At 45.3% G+C, this 17,443-nt stretch overlaps 1 long non-coding RNA gene across 2 annotated transcripts; it reads right to left on the minus strand.

The window, feature by feature from the left end:
* LOC140606601 (uncharacterized) lies at positions 1 to 17,186 on the minus strand. Of its 2 annotated transcripts, none has more exons than XR_012008931.1 (4): positions 16,885 to 17,182; positions 6,127 to 6,360; positions 1,399 to 1,468; positions 1 to 1,036 (listed from the first exon to the last, which is right to left on the minus strand). It is a non-coding gene; the product is annotated as an uncharacterized lncRNA (long non-coding RNA). The 2 variants fall into 2 exon arrangements; XR_012008930.1 differs by having other exon boundaries at positions 2 to 1,036; positions 1,399 to 1,564; positions 16,885 to 17,186.
* Positions 17,187 to 17,443: the final 257 nt, after the last annotated feature.

A 17,443-nucleotide genomic window follows, 5' to 3' on the forward strand; every position in this document is an offset into this window, starting at 1 on the left:
CAAGCAGGCTCCATGCAGGGAACCTGACATGGGACTCGATCCTGGGTCTCCAGGACCAGGCCCTGGGCTGAAGGCAGCACTAAACCGCTGAGCCACCCAGGCTGCCTGCATCGGTTATGTTTAGGTTAGCACCTTGCCACAAATATATCATGGAAATATCATATCACGAATGTTGTGCCTTTCCTCTGGCACGTCTCAGAAATGGTCATATGACTTGGAGGACAGCATACAACAAGCAGAGGCCCCCACCCTGGGTTGGTCCCCATAGAACCCTGCTGAGCCTGTGAGGAACGACTGCATGAGGGCTGTCTTGCCTAAGGAAGGTGATTGCTTGGGATTGTTCCTCATCTCTGGGTGCGACATAAAGACAGCTGGAAACAGCCCCTTTGTGCACCTGCACAGGCACACATACTCTGTGCCACGTGCCTATCCACATGTTATTGCACATCTGTACAATAGTGGGGTCACAGAAACCTTCACGCCCAAAGTCAGGGAGCCGTGCTCGCTTCGGCAGCACATACACTAAAGCTAGGGAACCAGTGTACCTGCCGGGGCTCCCCTCCTGCCGCACTGTGGTTCCCAGGCACGGCACAGCTAGATGACTCAAGGAATGGGAAGATCTTGGAGCTGGAAGCCTGGACACCGATGATTCTACCTTTGTTGTTCTACCGTGTGTGGAACCACAGGCATGTTCATCGCCCTGCCTTAGCCTTTTCTTTTGTGTAGAATAACCAGGATGAAATCCTGACACCCGGTGTCCATCTCTAATTCAATTGGGGATGAAGTTCATGTCAACAAGCTCTTGACGTGTTGGGGAAGGAAGATGCTGTGGTCGATCCCCAGGAATTTTATTCTTTTGTTTCCAGAAGAAAGGGGTGTACAGAGCTTCTAGCTGAGCAGCCGGGCGGTGTCGGAGCCTGCCGAGGCCTCCATCTGCCCACGTCAGAGACTATAGGAGGAGTGGTGGTGTCAGAGGCAGATGCAACAGAGAGGGAACTATGCTTCACCAGCTTGTCAACGTGTCATTAGGGTGTTCCTGTGGGACCAAGAGCAGAGGCAGGAGGCAGGAGCCGTGGGAGGGCGGGCAGAGGGAGGCGGGAGGAAGAGAGAGAAATGGAAGAGATGAAGGGGTCCATGCCAGTTCGGCATCCATCCCTGTCACAAGGAGAGCTCTATCAAACCAAGGCCAGGCCTATAAATCAGGCCATAATTAGTTGCAAAGAGAAAGCTTTAACATCCTCATCAAATTGATTAATACATCTTGTGGCTCAGGACAGGCTGGCCCTGCTTTGGAAAAACTGCAAGCTTGCCCGGCTGGGTGGGAACGGAGGGGGAGAGGGGACAGTTCTTGTTGTGGCAGCATGGAGCCAGGTGCATTGTGTCCCTCTGTTTACTCACTTGCAGAATGTTCTGAGGGGTGGCAGGTGAGGCCAGTTCTCAGTCCAAGTCTTCGTCATGGGCCTGGAGCCTGGAGAAGCAAATGAAGGTGCTGGCTTTGTCAGGAATTCACCCTGACACCTCTGGCACAATATTTGTTTATTTTTCTAGGTCTCAGTTTCACCATCTGTAAAAGGGACATTGTGAACCAGAGGAATTTTGATTACTTCCAGTTCAGACACCATAAATATCTAGGAGCCCAAAGGACAAGGACATTTGGGGGCGATGGCCAGTGAAGATCTAATTACAGGTTCAGTTCCCAGGATATCCAAAGGGAGGTCAGGAGTTAGGGATAAGCTTAAGTAATCTGGTCTGTCTCAGGCTTGACATTACCAAGCATTGCCTGTGTGTCTTTCCTGCATCCTAAGCAGGCAGCAAATACCCATCATCTTTTAAAGCAGCACAGAGAGAAAATATATGGATCAACTTGGATTCACATCCTGGCTCAACTGCTTATTAGCCATGGATTTGGGGAAAGTTACCTACCCTCTTCATCTTTCTCCTCTAAGATAGGGATCACAATGTCTACCTTGCTCGGTCATCATGAGGAGTAGATGAGATATATATGATGAGCTCAACTCAGAGCCTGGCACACAGTAGATGGTCAACAAGTAATAATTAGTATTATTGTTCAGATGACTCTTGATGTCTTTTTTTTTAAGATTTTATTTATTCATGAGAGACACAGAGAGAGGCAGAGACATAGGCAGAGGTAGAAGCAGGCTCCCTGCAAGGAGCCTGATGCAAGACTTGATCCCAGGACCCTGGGATCATGACCTGAGCCAAAGGCATCTGCTCAACCGTTGAGCCACCCAGGTGCCCTGACTCTTGATGTCTTACAAATGGCATCTAAATCACATGGAGACCAAAAACAAAAACATAAAGTCTAGTTAAAAAAAGTAAAGCCCTGATGCCCCCACAGGATGTCTAGCTAATCACCCTTTTGGGACAGAAAATCAATAGTAGCATTTTGTTGTGTAAAAGGCACTGGACTCGAGCTTGAAGACTTAGAGGATCTCGCCTCTGCAACTTATGGATTGTGAGACTTTGTGCAAGATCCTTCACCATTCTGAGCCTCGCTTTCCTAAATCAAGGATGTTTTTGGCATCCAATTAGATAATGTGTGTAAACAATCCTTGTAAGACATAAACATATTCAAATATATTTAAATATAAAGCATTTTATGAGCAACATTCAGTGTTGTCTGCCGCAGACTGCCTCAAAGTCTCCCATTGGGAGAACAAATGAATTACATTCTTCTCAAGGCCTCAGAGATTGTGCTCCATTGCTTGAAGGGACCCTGTGTCTTTATGTCTTCTATAAATTGCATTTTCCTATTTCCTGCTTTACCAAAAACTTTGACCTAATTGCTGATAATAAACAAAGAACCTCTATTCTGTGGTGTTTGGGTAACATGCAGGTTTAGATAGTGACACTATCCAAAAATGTACTTTCCTTCTTCAAGGAAGAATAAGTGAACTGTGGGAAGCATGGCTGCTCATATGTATATATTTATTTCCCAGCCTCCCTTGCAGTGAGGATGGATATATGATTCAGTTCTTGGTAATGGAATGAAAGCAGAAGTGATGTGGGTCAATTATGAGCTGGAATATTCAGAAATGGATGTGCCTCTTCTACACTTTTTATTCTTCTTGACACCCAGAACACGTGCATACCCTCAACTCAACTTGAATCAGGCAAAGGCCATCATAGGGGATGGTGGAAAAACAATCCAGGAGGAGCCTGGTTCCCTGAATGACAGCATGGAGGAGAATCTGTCAACCTGGAGCTCAGACTGTTCTGTGAGAAAACAACAACAACAACAACAACAACAACAACAACAACAAACTTCTATCTTGTTGAGACATTGCACTTGGGGTTCTTTATTATAAAAGTTTAATCTCTCATCTTGCGTAATTATTTCTTTGCATTGCATGTCTCCCCCAGGAGTCCATTACTCATTCCACTATCTTTTTTTTTTTTAAGATTTTATTTATTTATTCATGAGAGACACACAGAGAGGCAGAGACACAGCCAGAGGGAGAAGCAGGTTCCCTGTGGAGAGCCTGATGTGGGACTCCAGGATCATGCCCTGAGCCAAAGGCAGATGCTGAACCACTGAGCCACCCAGGTGTCCCCCATCCCACTATCTTTAGGTTATAGCACCAAATGTAGAAAATACCCTTCACTTTATTTTTTTTTTTTTAAGATTTTATTTATTTGAGAGAGCAAGAGAGAGGAAAAGAGAGAGAGCATGAGCGGGGGGAAGGGCAGAGGGAGAAGCAGACTCCCCACTGAGCAGGGAAGCCCAACATGGGGTCCAATCCTAGGGCCCTGGGATCATGAACTGAGCCAAAGACAGCCACTTAATTGACTGAGCCAGCCCAGTCATCCCAGAAACTCTTCATTTTATTTTTTTTTTAATTTATTTTATTTTTTTAAAGATTTTATTTATTTATTCATGAGAGACACAGAGAGAGAGAGGCAGAGACACAGGCAGAGGGAGAGGCAGGCTCCACATAGGGAGCGCGATGTGGGACCCGATCCCGGGTCTGCAGGATCATGCCCTGGGCCGAAGGCGGCACTAAACCGCTGAGCCATGGGGGCTGGCCCGAAACTCTTCATTTTAAAAGACACACTAGGTGGGATGCCTGGGTGGCTCAGCAGTTGAGCGTCTGCCTTTGGCTCAGGTCGTGATCCTGTGGTCCTGAGATCGAGTCCCACATCGGGCTCCTTGTGGGGAACCAGCTTCTCCCTCTGCCTGTGTCTTTGCTTCTCTCTCTGTGTCTCATGAATAAATAAATTCTTTTAAAAAAAAAGACACAGTAAAAGATTCCACTGCTCTTGGTGTATTTGAAGGCTGGGTCTGCATCTCATTCAGAGTCATCTTCTGATAATAATTTTATTATTAATTTTAAAATAATTTTATTAAGAAGCTCTCCATCCATTTATACTCAAAACTACCCCTTAAAAAATAATCAGCTTCATTTTCTTGTACTCGCCTGCCACAATGAAGTCTACTCTATTCCTGGAAAGCAGCTGTACTTTTAAGGCTGATGGGAAGGAATATGGGGCAGAAAATAAGACAACTGTAGACTGAGGATGTCTGGGGGGATCCAAAGGGATCTGAACTCTGACCCTGGATCATGTGAAGGGACAAGGAGGGCTCAGGGACCTGGAGAAATAAACCAGAGGTGCCCAAATGACTCATCAGGAGCCTCCAGTAGAGGAAATGAAGTTTTCAAGATCTGTACACTGCTTTCTTATGCTTCTAATCCCCATGAAAACTTGACCCTCACTGGGTGACCCATCGGCTTCCCATCAGTTTGTCATCATCAGTCAAAAGTTTTTCAAGGCCTATGACATTTAGAAAGCCTCCTTCCTGATACCTACCCATCCCCTCTTGGAATGTGGTCCTAGACAGACTCAGGATATCTTTTTAAAATATTTCACTGTGCAGATGGTTTGGAACGTGAGGACTGAGCACCCCCTTTCAAAACCCAGGAGGTATGGGAGTCTAGCAGACATGGGATCACAGGGAAGAGGAGACAATGAAGGAAGGACAAGTGCCAAAGAGCCACAGGTGGGAGCCAGAGTGGGGAGGAGTGGTAGCCTCACTTTGTCACACTGCTGGCCTGAATCACAGGGCAGCGCCGGAAGGGAAGCGCCAGTTGCAAATGCTCCCACCTCATCTCACAGCTCACCAAATATTACGGCCTAGCACATAAAAACCAGAGTGTTAAGCTGCCAGGAGTGTTAAACTCAAGGAGCTGTGACCAGAAGCAGGCAGGCTCTGGGGACAGGATTGGGGAGGTGGCTGCGGCAGGCCAGGGGCTCCCATTAGGCCTCTTGGCTCTCAGGCAGTCACTGAAACCAAGCAGGAAACTTAGCCCTTGCCCTGAAACCCAGCTCTGCCTCCTGCCTCTTCATGGTGAGAGTATTTAAGGGAGTCCAGAGCCTCCTTAGCAAGAGGTGGGTAGCTTGTAAGCAGAAAATAAATGCTTTCAAGCCACATAAATCAATGAAAATTAGCAGGAGTCAAGGTAAAAATCCCATCCTCCACCACTTGGATGTCTGAGCCATGGTTCTTCCCTGTGATTTAGAGCCATATGATTAGAGTGGTCCAATCTCGTTTAGTTTTGTTTTTCCCTTTATCCTCCCTTCCCTTTCCAGATAAAGTCCTCTCCTTGAGGCAGGTTCCCACTGGCCGCTAGCTCCTCTGGCTAGAAGCAGGTGTGTGCACCTGTCAGCTCCGCACCTTGATGGATCTCTTTGCTATCTTGGTTCACCTCCTCCCTACCTTCCCCTTAATGAACAGTCCGCCCCAGGCCAGGGATGAGTTGTGGGTGGGGAGCCCATATTCTGAAGGATGTTGCAGAAGAGATGTGTGGCTGCTGACCTCACATGAAACACGGCACCCTCCTAGAGGTGGGGGAGGGTGGATGCAGTAATCAGAGCTCCTGACTCTGACCTCTGAACTTGGGAGAAGTTGGATAACTGCATGGTTTCCCAGCCCTCAGCCCCCTGCCAGAGGCCGAACATAATCCAGCAGTTGATCGAAGTATGAGCTGGGAACCAGAGAGGTTAGATGCCGGGATTCGCCTCAGAAAACAGGGACTCAGAGGGACAAGATGGTATGGGAGGAGAAGGAGGAATTTAGAGTCAGAGAGACATGGGTACAAATCTCACCTCTATCACTCATCGCCTAGATGGACTTGTGCAAGTTTCTTAAGCTCTCTGAGCCTAGTTTCCACACCTTTAATGTGAAAATAATGATATTCTCTCATGGAGTTGTAGCAAAGACTACATGAAATAATTGAATTGATGTCAAGTTCCTAGTCCATGGTGTCTGGAATGTAGCACTTGCTCATAACATGATAGCTTCCTGCCTCTTCAGTCTTCTGCCCAAGGATGTACAGCAAGCTAGGAAAGAAGTTAGAAAAAAAAAATAGTTAGAGCCCCAGCTTGTGTTTTCTAACTCCTTGTCCAATACCTGGTATCCATCCAGCTCAGGAATCTACCCACTACAGGCTCTTGGTCTAGCCAGCTAACTGAATGGCAGAGAGAGCAGTTCTCCAGGAGATAGACTAGAATATGCCCATTCTGAGGAAGGAAGAATCACACTCAGCATGGTGTTGTGCAATATAGACATTGCCAGTCAAGTCCTGACTCAGCCACTTACAAGTTGTGACCCTGGGCAACTCCGGGTGCCTCAGTTTCCCCAATGTAAAGTGGCTGTGATTGTAATCATTGCCATGGGGTGGCTCTGAGGTTCAAAGGAAATAGAAGATGGGAAAACCCTGTGTAAATGCCTCTCTATGTATAATGGAGTGGTAATCATTTTTTAAAATTTTATTTGAGAGAGAGGGCACAAGCAGGGGGAGCAGCAGAGGAGAGGGAGAAGAAGACTCCCTGCTGAGCAGTGAGTCCAACATGGGGCTTGATCCCAGAACCTGAGATCATGACCTGAGCTGAAGACAGCCACTTAACTGACTGAGCCACCCAGGTGCCCTGGTAATCATTTTATTCACCAGATTTCTCTTAGGAAGGAAACTGCTTGGAAGAATGCCTTGATATGTGTTTATCACACGGCAGATGTTACCAAAGCTCTAGAGAAGGGAGAGTCTTGTTCTGCAGGAGAGAGCAAGAAGAGGAGAGAAAAGGGAGTGATGAGGCCCCAACAGGAGAGAGGCCAGGCATCCTGAAGGCGCACGTGAGATTCCACACTGGTTGGACTGACTGGCAGGTGTTTTAGGAACAGTGACTCCCACGTGCCCATTACAGTTGCTTGTGCCATGTGATACAAGCTCTTCCTCCCGTGCCCCTGCCCAATCTTTGGGTTTCTCCAGTAAACTCACCATTTTTGCAGCACTGATCACACACATCTAGTGATTAATACACATTCTTTCATTTATTCCTCCATAACTTTCCACAGATGAAGAGCCGAGGCTCAGAAAACTCGGACAACTTGCTCAACATCACATAAATGTTAGCTGCTAGTGGAGGGATTCCAGTGGGCATGTAGGTCCGAGCACTGGGCCCTGTTGCCCCTCTGGATCTCAGTTTTCTGAGGTTAAAAAGGTCATTTAACCTCCCCAAGCCCCAGTTTTTCTATCTGTAAGAAGAAATGTCTCTGTTGCTTCTCTCCTTGGTCAAGATATTTGATAGATGGAAGAGGTAATAGATGTAAAGTACTTTGAGAGCTTTTAAACAAACAACCCCGTTGTGAAAGTAAGCTATTATTAATACTATATCTCACATGCTAAAAGGCCTGTTTAATCCATCCTGCCCTAAGGAGCCAAAGAGGATATTTCCTCTCTCTGTTTAGTTTATCCTTTCTAGTCAAGTGCCAAGTCTGTTCACGTTTCTTCCTCTTGTCAGAAAGCAGGCATATGGATCTCCCTTAAAGCTACCCAAGTCCAAATACCATGACCATCTCAAAGGATTCCCTTCCTCTTATTCATCTCTCCAGCACCTTTCAATGATAGGGACTAACTCCATGGTGTTTAACAAAACAGTTCTCCAGGAAAAAAAAAAAGTACTATCTTGATCTGTAACATTTGCCAATTTCCTTAGTGTAAATACTCGCAACATGACTGATTTCAAACTATCATTATGACATCACTCAGTGCAGAATTATGAAGAGATGGAGAGTATCACACCCTTATATAGTATTTCTACTATATACGTACAACAGATATAAATAACCCCAAAAGATCATAGTAAAATCTAGTGAAGGAGTTCCTGCCTGGGTCGGTCAGGTAGAGCATGTGATTCTTGATCTTGGGGTTGTGAGTTTGAGCCCCACATTGGGTGTAGAGTTTATTTAAAAATAAAATCTTAAAAAAAAAATCTAATGAACCACTTGGGTGGTTCAGCGGTTGAGGGTCTGCCTTTGGCTCAGATTGTAATCCTGCGGTCTTGGGATCCAGTCTTGCATCTGGCTCCCCAGAGGGAGCCTGCTTCTCCTTTAGCCTGTGTCTCTGCCTCTCTCTGTGTCTCTCATGAATAAATAAATAAAATATTTTTAAAAATCTTTTAAAAATCTAGTGAAATAAATAAAAAGGGATATGTTATTATTTTTGTTTTAAAATTTCTTTAATTATAACTATATAATTTTAGTTTTTATTTTTAAAAATAATTTTATTTATTTAGCAGTGAGGAGGGGAGGGTTGAAAGAGGGGGAGGGAGAGAATATCCAGCAGACTCCACACTGAGTGTAGAACCCAACAGGGGGCTCAATTTCATAACCCTGAGATCATGACCTGAGCTGTAACCAAGAGTCAGAACGTTGGATGCTTAAGGGACTGAGCCACCCAGGTGCTCTAGTTTTAGGTTTTTCTTACAAAATCGTTGGACAAATTCTTGAAAATTTAAAAATCAGTGCTCCCAAGGTAGAATGAGGCAGCTCTAGACCACCCACATGTCCACACAAAGACAGGTAATCTGTAGCACAGAAGCCAAGGTGTGTTGGAGGAAGTGCCAAGAGAGCCTGTGATATGTTTTTCTATTTCAGAAATGAGAATTTCATAGGAAATAGTATGTTGGATTGACAATGGCTATTCCAATCTCCTAAATTGGAAGTACTCACCTAGTCCTTTCCCCCTAACCATGAACAAGAACCCCTGAGTCTGTTCTCTGAGATCCTGAACTGATCACGCTCCTGTTGGGAAAGAGACAGCCTACTCAAACAGGGTTCATTCAAGAAGAGTATAATAAAGGCATATTTACAAAGCTATGGACAGAGTTCAGAGAAATCCACAAGGGATAGTTAGTGGGAAACAATTGGTTCTCTGGGCCTGAAGGGTTAAAGAAAGAACATTTCCCAGAATCTGGAGAGAGCTGTAGCAGATGGGGGCCCCAGAGGAGCACCATGGCCTTTAGGTAAGGAACATAGGCATCGTCAACCCAAGGCAGGGCTAGCAGGGACCTGGGGGAATAAAGACCCTGAACTCACACCTTCAGCCTTCCAGTGACTTGCTGCATGATATATATTGGTTATCTTGTTCTCCCTTAAGAACTTCAGGCAAAGTCACTGTTTCTTGAGCACTGACCATTGACTGATCCCAACCAGAAGTCAGAGGATAAGAGAGTCTCTTGAGGCAGTTCATAAAGATCATTTCCTAGCACCAGCACCAACAGCAGGGGAGGGGAAGGATAGAGAGTGGACATGGAAGGCCAGAGAGATCAGAGAGCACAGATCCTTAGTGGCTCATTGACAGAAGTCATTCCCAGAGTAGCATCTCAGGCTGATGCTTCTGAGACTTTAATAGGCATGCTAACCATCTAGGGATCATAATGCAATTTCTGACTCAGTAGGACTGGGTTGAGTCCTAAGATATTGCTGACCTGTGGACCACCCTGTGGGTAGGAGGGTCTTAGGCCCTACTCACCCTGCCACAAGCTCTAGTGGGCTTGTCTAGCTAAGGGCAAAGCAGAGATGTAAAACTCCCTTCCTCCTTCCTACACCACCTTCCTTTTCCTTCTCCTAAAATGCCCTCCTGGTGCAACACAACTATCTAGTAGAAACCCAGAATTCAATTCTCTCTCCTCTCTCTGTTCCCAGGCCACGCTAGAAAGATGTGGGTTTGCAGACCCCCAGAACTTGAAGGCAGATCTCTCCACTGGAGGAAATCTTTAGGGAATATTCCTAAGTCCTAAAACCTTCCCTGTTTCCTTTTTCTCTCCATGTTTTTACCCCTTGGCAGGAGGAAGCAGCTGCAGGATTAGCCCTTGGACACTTGGTCCAGTTGCCTGGTAGAAGGAAGGCTGGCTCTAGGGGTATCTCCATTAATTCCAGACATAATGCAGGTGTGTGCACTAGTGGGTGTATCTTTACATATATATATGATGTAAATGCATTGGGGTGGGCAAGGAATGAAAAGTTGGAAACTGGATGGAGATGGCTTAACACAATTCCTTCTTGGGAACTTAGACAATTTCCTCAAAAAGGGACAATGCAGCAACTAAGGTAGTTTAGACCCAGTGACTTTCAAGATGTACCCCATTACCTATATGCATTCACTACTATTCCCACATGGGATAGTTTCCATGCAAAGTTCTAGGAAAAAAGGCCTAGTCAAGTGAGGATTTTCCAGAAATGGCCTGTTATTAAGATCAGTCACAGATAATCCAGATTCCATGAGTAAAAGCCTCCTCGGCGGACATGTGTTCAGCAGCATGGGGATAGTGTGCTTATCCTTTTCCCAAAAGAAAGCATGGAGGATGAGTCCCCAGATTCCCAGCTAGTGAGAGTACTGGCCCATAACACTCACCGTATCATTTATTTGGTGCTTGTCATAAAACACCCAACACCAAAGAGCAATTTACAGTTTATAAGGAACTCTTCAAATACATTACCTCCTTAAATTTTTACAATGCTCCTATGAGAGATAAGGCAAGGCAGGCTTATCACCATTTTATAAACAAGAAGTTGAGGTTCCAAGAAGTTAAGTACTTTACCTAAGGCCACCAGACTCTTGGGTAGTGGAGCCAGGATGGGAATGCAGTTTTCCTGATTCCTACCTATAACACAGTATAACACAGTCTCCTTTCTGTGCACCACCTTCCTTTTTTTTTTTTTTTAAATATTTTATTTATTAGAGAGAGAAAGAGGCAGAGACACAGGCAGAGGGAGAAGCAGGCTCCCTGCAAGGAACCCGATGTGGGACTCGATCCTGGATCCCAGGATCATGCCCTGAGCTAAAGGCAACTGTTTAACTGCGGAGCCACCAAGGCATCCCTACTGCCTTCCTTAGAAAAACTTTTTTATCTGGTAGCTAATTGTTTGGCATTTTCTGATGCCGTTTCCTTACAGATATGTAAATGCTCTGACAGCATAAACTTTGTTTCTCTTCCTTACCAATTTTTCTCCAACACCTACAACAATACCTTATACACAGCATGGGCTTCACAAAATTACGTTAAAAGTGTGAATAAATTATATAGATTACAAGCTACCCAAAGGTGGGGCTCTAACTTGGACTTCTTGGAATCCCTCACCATAATTACACAGTAAGAGGGTAAATATTAGTGATAAGAAAAATGACCTAATATCCAGTGGGTATGACTGACTCTGTAGGAAGCCATCTGCCCTGGAAAGTAATATATTTTGAGGAAGAGAGTTCCTGTCTATGGCTTCTAGAATTCTAAGCGCCGACTCTCTCTTCTCAGTGTTTCTTGTTACCTTCAACTTTGCCCCTCTCTCACCCTCCAGGGTGAAGACATTTGCCCTTGGAGCAGACTGTCCAGAAGCTCAGGCCTGCATCTTTTTGATTTAGGAAAGAGGCACGATGGAGTCTTGTAACAATGGTCTGCATCTCCACGTGCTCCCACTGCCACCAGAAATAATAAAATGGTTTGTTTCTCTTGGCAGCCTCCACCTAACAGTTCCCCATGTGTGTGTTGCTTTCTTCAATTTTCCCCTCTACAAAATCTGGTCATGTTTAATAACAATAAATCAGAGGAGAGATTGCAGCCCGGAAGAGAAGTCTGGGGCGGCCGGGGTTTCCACATCTGGGGCCCATTCGGGTTGAAGCGATGACAATTCCTAATAAATGTTAATGGAGAACCTCCTCAGATTCATACACTCCGGCCATAATTTAGCCTGTCTCCATGCCCGATGACCTTTTGAACATCCAGAATACACCCATCATAGCACCAGCTACAGTCCTGGATTGCTTCCTGCATATGAAGTGGGGGGGGGGGGGGAAACCAAAAAAACAAAAAACAAAACAAAACAAAACAACAACAACAACAAAAAAACAACAAAAAAAACCCGAAAACAAACCCAACCTAACAAGGTTTCTTGTTATTGATTACAGTTCTCCATTTTCCCTTCCCTGGACTTCTCTTTAAGGCTCACAAAGCCTTGGGGCCAACAGCCACCCAGGTGGTTAGAGGCCAGGGTGTCAGGTTAAAGGATGTTCCCTTCTGCTCTGAAGGGAAGCTCCCTGAAGTCTGACAGCTGACACTATTCCCGTAAGAGATGGGGCTGGACATCAAAACTCCTCTCTTTCCTTTTTTTTTTTTTTTTTTTGCTTCGGAGAGACCCTTTGCTGATCCCACTTGTTCTATCCCTTTGGTCAGCCACTCTTCCCCCTCCTTCCCCTTCTCATTAGGCAGTCTGTAGGGCTGGCTCCAGTCTTCGGCCTCTCTCTTCCTATATCTGTCACCTCCATGAATCTATGTCCACATGTGCCTTTCCAGTTCTGGCCTCTCTCTCAAGATGCAGTCCTGGGGGCTAGGTGGTTTCACCTGATACCCAGGCCACTGTCTAAAATTCTATCTAAATTAACTTATCATCTCACCAAAACATTTGGCCTCTTTGTCAAGTTTCCATATCTCTGTTAAGAACATGGGTATTCTTTTTTTTTTTTTTTAAGATTTTATATATCCATTCATGAGAGACAGAGAGAGAGAGGCAGAGACATAGGCAGAGGGAGAAGCAGGCTCCCTGTGAGGAGCCTGATGAGAGATTCAATCCCAGGACCCCGGGATCACAACCTGATCGAAGGCAGATGCTTAACCACTGAGCCACCCAGGTGTCCTAAGAACATAATTATTCTTTCAGCCATACAGGTAGCTGATTGTGGTGCTACCTTAGACACTCCCTCTCTGCTGCCTTCTTTCCCTGTCAGGGGATAGAGTTATTAGAACCTCCATCACAGCCTCACTCCTAACTTCCACTGCCACCTCATGCTTCAGGCCCTTATCCCCTCACTCTGAAATTGCCTCTCTCTCTGTAATCGTGGCAGATAGGTACATCATCCCAAGATGTTATCTTGATAATGTTCTCCTCAGCTCAAAATTCTTCAGTGGCTTCCCACTGACTTATCATTATGATTATTCAAATGATTATTTTACATAATTAGGTACCCTTGAACTGTCTAAGGTCACATAATGTTGGAGCCAGATTTTGTTTAAGTAGGCTCCATGCTGGGCATGGACTTCAGAGCAGGACTTGAACTCACGACCTTGAGATCAAGATCTGAACTGAAATCAAGAGTCAAATGCTTAACTGACTGAGCCACCCAAGCACCCCAGAGCCAGGTTTTTAGACTGTAAACAGGCTTTTCACTGTTTCCCCCTTACCAGGTTCAGTAATATGCTTTATTAGAATTCCTTTATTTGTTCAACAAGTATTTTTTTGAGACGCTGCTACATGCCAGAGTTCACCGAGTACTGGAAGATAAAATGGTAAACAGGATAAGCATTGTCCCATGTGGAAACACTTTCTTTTCTTTTCTTTTCTTTTTTTTTTTTTTTAAAGATTTTTATAAATATATTTATTCAGAGAGAGAAAGGCAGAGACATAGGCGCAGGGAGAATCAGGCTCCTTGAGGGGAGCCTATGTGGGACTTGATCCAAGGACTCTGGGATTGGATCACACCCTGAGCCAGAGGTAGATGCTCAACCACTGAGTCACCCAGATGTCCCATGGAAACACTTTCTTGTGGGGAGAAAACCAAAGAAAAAGAAAACATAGATATATAAAATAATTGCAACTCTGTAAAGTGCCAAGCAAGAGCTGAGAGAAAATAAGGGAGTTCTATAGTATTTTAAACAGGTCTCCAAACTCACATCTTTCCCATTGATTGCTACCTCTCTGGTTCTTGAAGGATATGATCACCTTTGGGGGACCCTCCCTCTAATAGCTCCAATAAGGGCAAGCATAAATAACACTTTGTAAAACCAATTCCTTGAGTATATCTCTAATTTCTTAGTGCAGATAGTTATTAAACAAATTAAGCTACATTTCTTGGACATTTAGAATAAAGGATGTAATCTAATGATGCCCTTATTTGGACTGAAGACAGAATGGATGTTTGCCTTAATGTATAAATGATTTAGGTTAGACACAGTGAAAGACTGCCTGGCAAAACTTCAATGGAACAGGCACCCAAGGCAGTATAATCAGTCAACTTCAGTAAAATAGTGTTCCATAAGAAATGACCTAAAATCTCAGAGGTTACGATATTTCTCTTTCTTTCTTTCTTTCTTTCTTTCTTTCTTTCTTTCTTTCTTTCTTTCTTTTTTCTTTCTTTCTTTCTTTCTTTCTTTCTTTCTTTCTTTCTTTCTTTCTTTCTTTCTTTCTTTTTAAAAGATTTTATTTATTTATGAGAGTCACATAGAGAGAGGCAGAGACATAGGCAGAGGAAGAAGCAGGCTCCCTGCTGGAAGCCCGATGTGGGACTCAATCCCAGGACCCTGGGATCATGACCTGAGCCAAAGACAGACGCTCAACCACTGAGCCACCCTGGTGCCCCCAAATTATTTATTTCTTGCTTATAGGTTTGTGGGTTGGCTGCAGGGGCTCCATTCTAGGTTGTGGATTTTGTTCAGGTTCACTCTGTGTACCTTCTCATTCTGGGCCCCAGGCCAAAGTGACCAGGACATGCTCTTCTCATGGTCCAGGGGCAGAAATGGAAGAGGCTAAGCCCAACCAAGCAAGTAGAGTGAAAACCTCTGCTTACACTCCATTGGCTAAAGCAAGTCACACGACTAAACCCATCATGGGCGGTAGGGGTAAGACTTTTCCCCACATGGAGGGACAGAGAGGACATTCAATATTTGCTGAATAATAATCCCCTCCACCGCAGGGAAGCTAAGGAGTTTTCTTTCACAAGTCATCTTTACAAACAGAAGAGATGGTCATTTATCTGGGTGCTTCTTCGTACCATACCACCTGAAGCACAGCAAAGGAGGACTAGAAGACTTGATTTCTTAAAGATGCCTATTTTGGTACAAGGGCAATGTAATTCGTGTTTGATATCTGGTTGCCACTGAAGTCCCTTTTCCTCTTCCACCAGAGCTGTGCCATGGGGGTGATTTGCAGCCCAAGTCTTAATATCAGAGTCTCTATGTAATTGTACACAAGTGACAGTCACACAGCAAACATAAATACAGAAGAGATTCTGATACCATCGGGGAACAGTATTCCTGCCATCCAGTCAGCTTTGTCTGCTGCCACAGAGCAGTTAACTCTGGAATGAAATTGGAGAGCTAACTGATGGTCAGAGGGGACCCGGAAGACTTCCATTTGTAACTGAGACAGGCAGGGCTCAGCCAAAGGGGAAGCAGGAAGGGATTTTATTTACCATGCCTAGCTAAATTCAGCTCACAAACATTTAACATTTATACAGTGCATGAAATCACTTGTGGTTTCATTTTTCAACTTATTCAAATGTAAACACACATGCATAATTGTGAATCCACAAGCTCGGAAGTCTTTGACTCCAAATCTCCATACTCTGTATCTATTTCAACCGTGATCATGTCCTTTCTCTCTCTTGTTTTATCCCAGGGTGCTTTTCCACTCTCAATATCTGCTATTAGGAATTTTTGAGGCACAACAACTGGAAGAACAGCCCCGGGCCCAGGTACCTGGCTGGTTCAGTCCTGACAGCATGTGACTCTTGATCTTAGAGTTGTGACTGTGAGCCCCATGTTGGGTGTAGAGAAGATTTAAATAAATAAACTTAAAAGGAAAAAAAGAGGGGCGCCTGGGTGGCTCCATCAGTTAGGTGTCTGCCTCTGGATTGGGTCATGATCCTAGGCTCCTGGGATTGAGCCCTGCATAGTGCTCCCTGCTCCCTGCTCTCAGGGGAGTCTGCTTCTCTCTGCCTCTGCCTCTTCCCTCCCTCATGCTTTTTTTTTTTCTCTTTTCTCTCTCTCTCTCTAATGAATAAATAAAATATTAAAAAAAAAAAAGAAAAGAAAAAGAATAGTCCCCAGACCATCAGCAGCCTGCACCACCTGAGAACTTGTTAGAAATGCAAATTTGGGGTCCCTCCCCAAGACTTGCTGAAACAGCATCTCTGGTGATGGAGTGGAAAGGGGTTGTCCCAGGAAACTGTCTTAATAAGCTCTTTAGATGACACTTTTAAGCCTACACACTGAAGTTCGGGAACCAAGGTAGTTCTGACTCAGTAGGTCTGCAGCAGAATCCACAACTTGCAATTCTAACACTGATGCTGTTGTCTGTGGACCATACTTTGAGTAGCACTGATTTAGAACTCAACCTCATACAGGTGAAATGAAAGCCAACAGTGAAAGCCTTACTGGTCCTGGGTGGATAGGATGAAAGTTTTAGTAAAAGAAATGAGTGACTAATGGTGGGGTTTCAGGTAAAAGCCAGTGGATTTTAGAAACCCTCAAATCAGGTTTTGGTCAGAGGGTAGACCTGGAGCCTCTGAAGCCACATTGCGTGTGGTTAACTTTCTTTGACCTAGAGAGCCTGGCCAGGGATGATTAAAAAATGAGGGTTGGATGGGGGAAAGCACAGGCCTGGGAATCAGGAGACCTGGGTTCTACTTCTTGCCTTATCACTGAGATTGTAGCCAAGGCTGGGTCCCTTCTAAACCGAAGAAGATGAGAGTGACACAATCTGTACCATTCCTATTCGCCCCCCTGCCATCATTTTTTATTACACAAGATTATGATTACCTTGGCAACGATTTTCTCTCCAGCTGAGTAAGGGAGTCTCAAAAATCGGGAACCCCGAGGTGAACGGTCTACGGCGAGGAGGAGGAGGGGCACACGGTGCCCAGTCGGTTCCGGACCCCCCCAGCGGTCGAATTTTCCAGATCAGGGTGCAGGTCTTCCTCTGTCCTGTAGGTGGCGCCTCCCCTCGTTGAGCGCCCTGCCTGCGTCCCGGAGCGCGGAGGGGAAGTTCCAAGTTTCTTGACGTCTGTGCTCTGTTTAGTAGCCTGGGCTCTCCTGCAGCCCCCTAAAACCTATGCCCAGGACCTCCGGGTTTGGGGATCCCGACTTCCTTCCTAGAATGGCTCCGCCTCACCCCGCCCCATCAGAGGCCGCGCACTAGGCCTGCAGCCTCCCCTGCGGCGGGATGCGACCCTGCGGGCCTCGTCGGGGGAGGATTTAAGGGCCGGCACCTGCGCGACGGACTTCAGTGGGAGTTTCTTTCCTGCTCGGTTAAAATGACAAATTGGTACATGAGCGCTTAATGAAAGATGCTGGAAACGTCCGTGAAGATCAGAAAAAT

Source organism: Canis lupus, chromosome 16 (assembly GCF_048164855.1).
Source record: "Canis lupus baileyi chromosome 16, mCanLup2.hap1, whole genome shotgun sequence".
Taxonomy (NCBI): domain Eukaryota; kingdom Metazoa; phylum Chordata; class Mammalia; order Carnivora; family Canidae; genus Canis; species Canis lupus.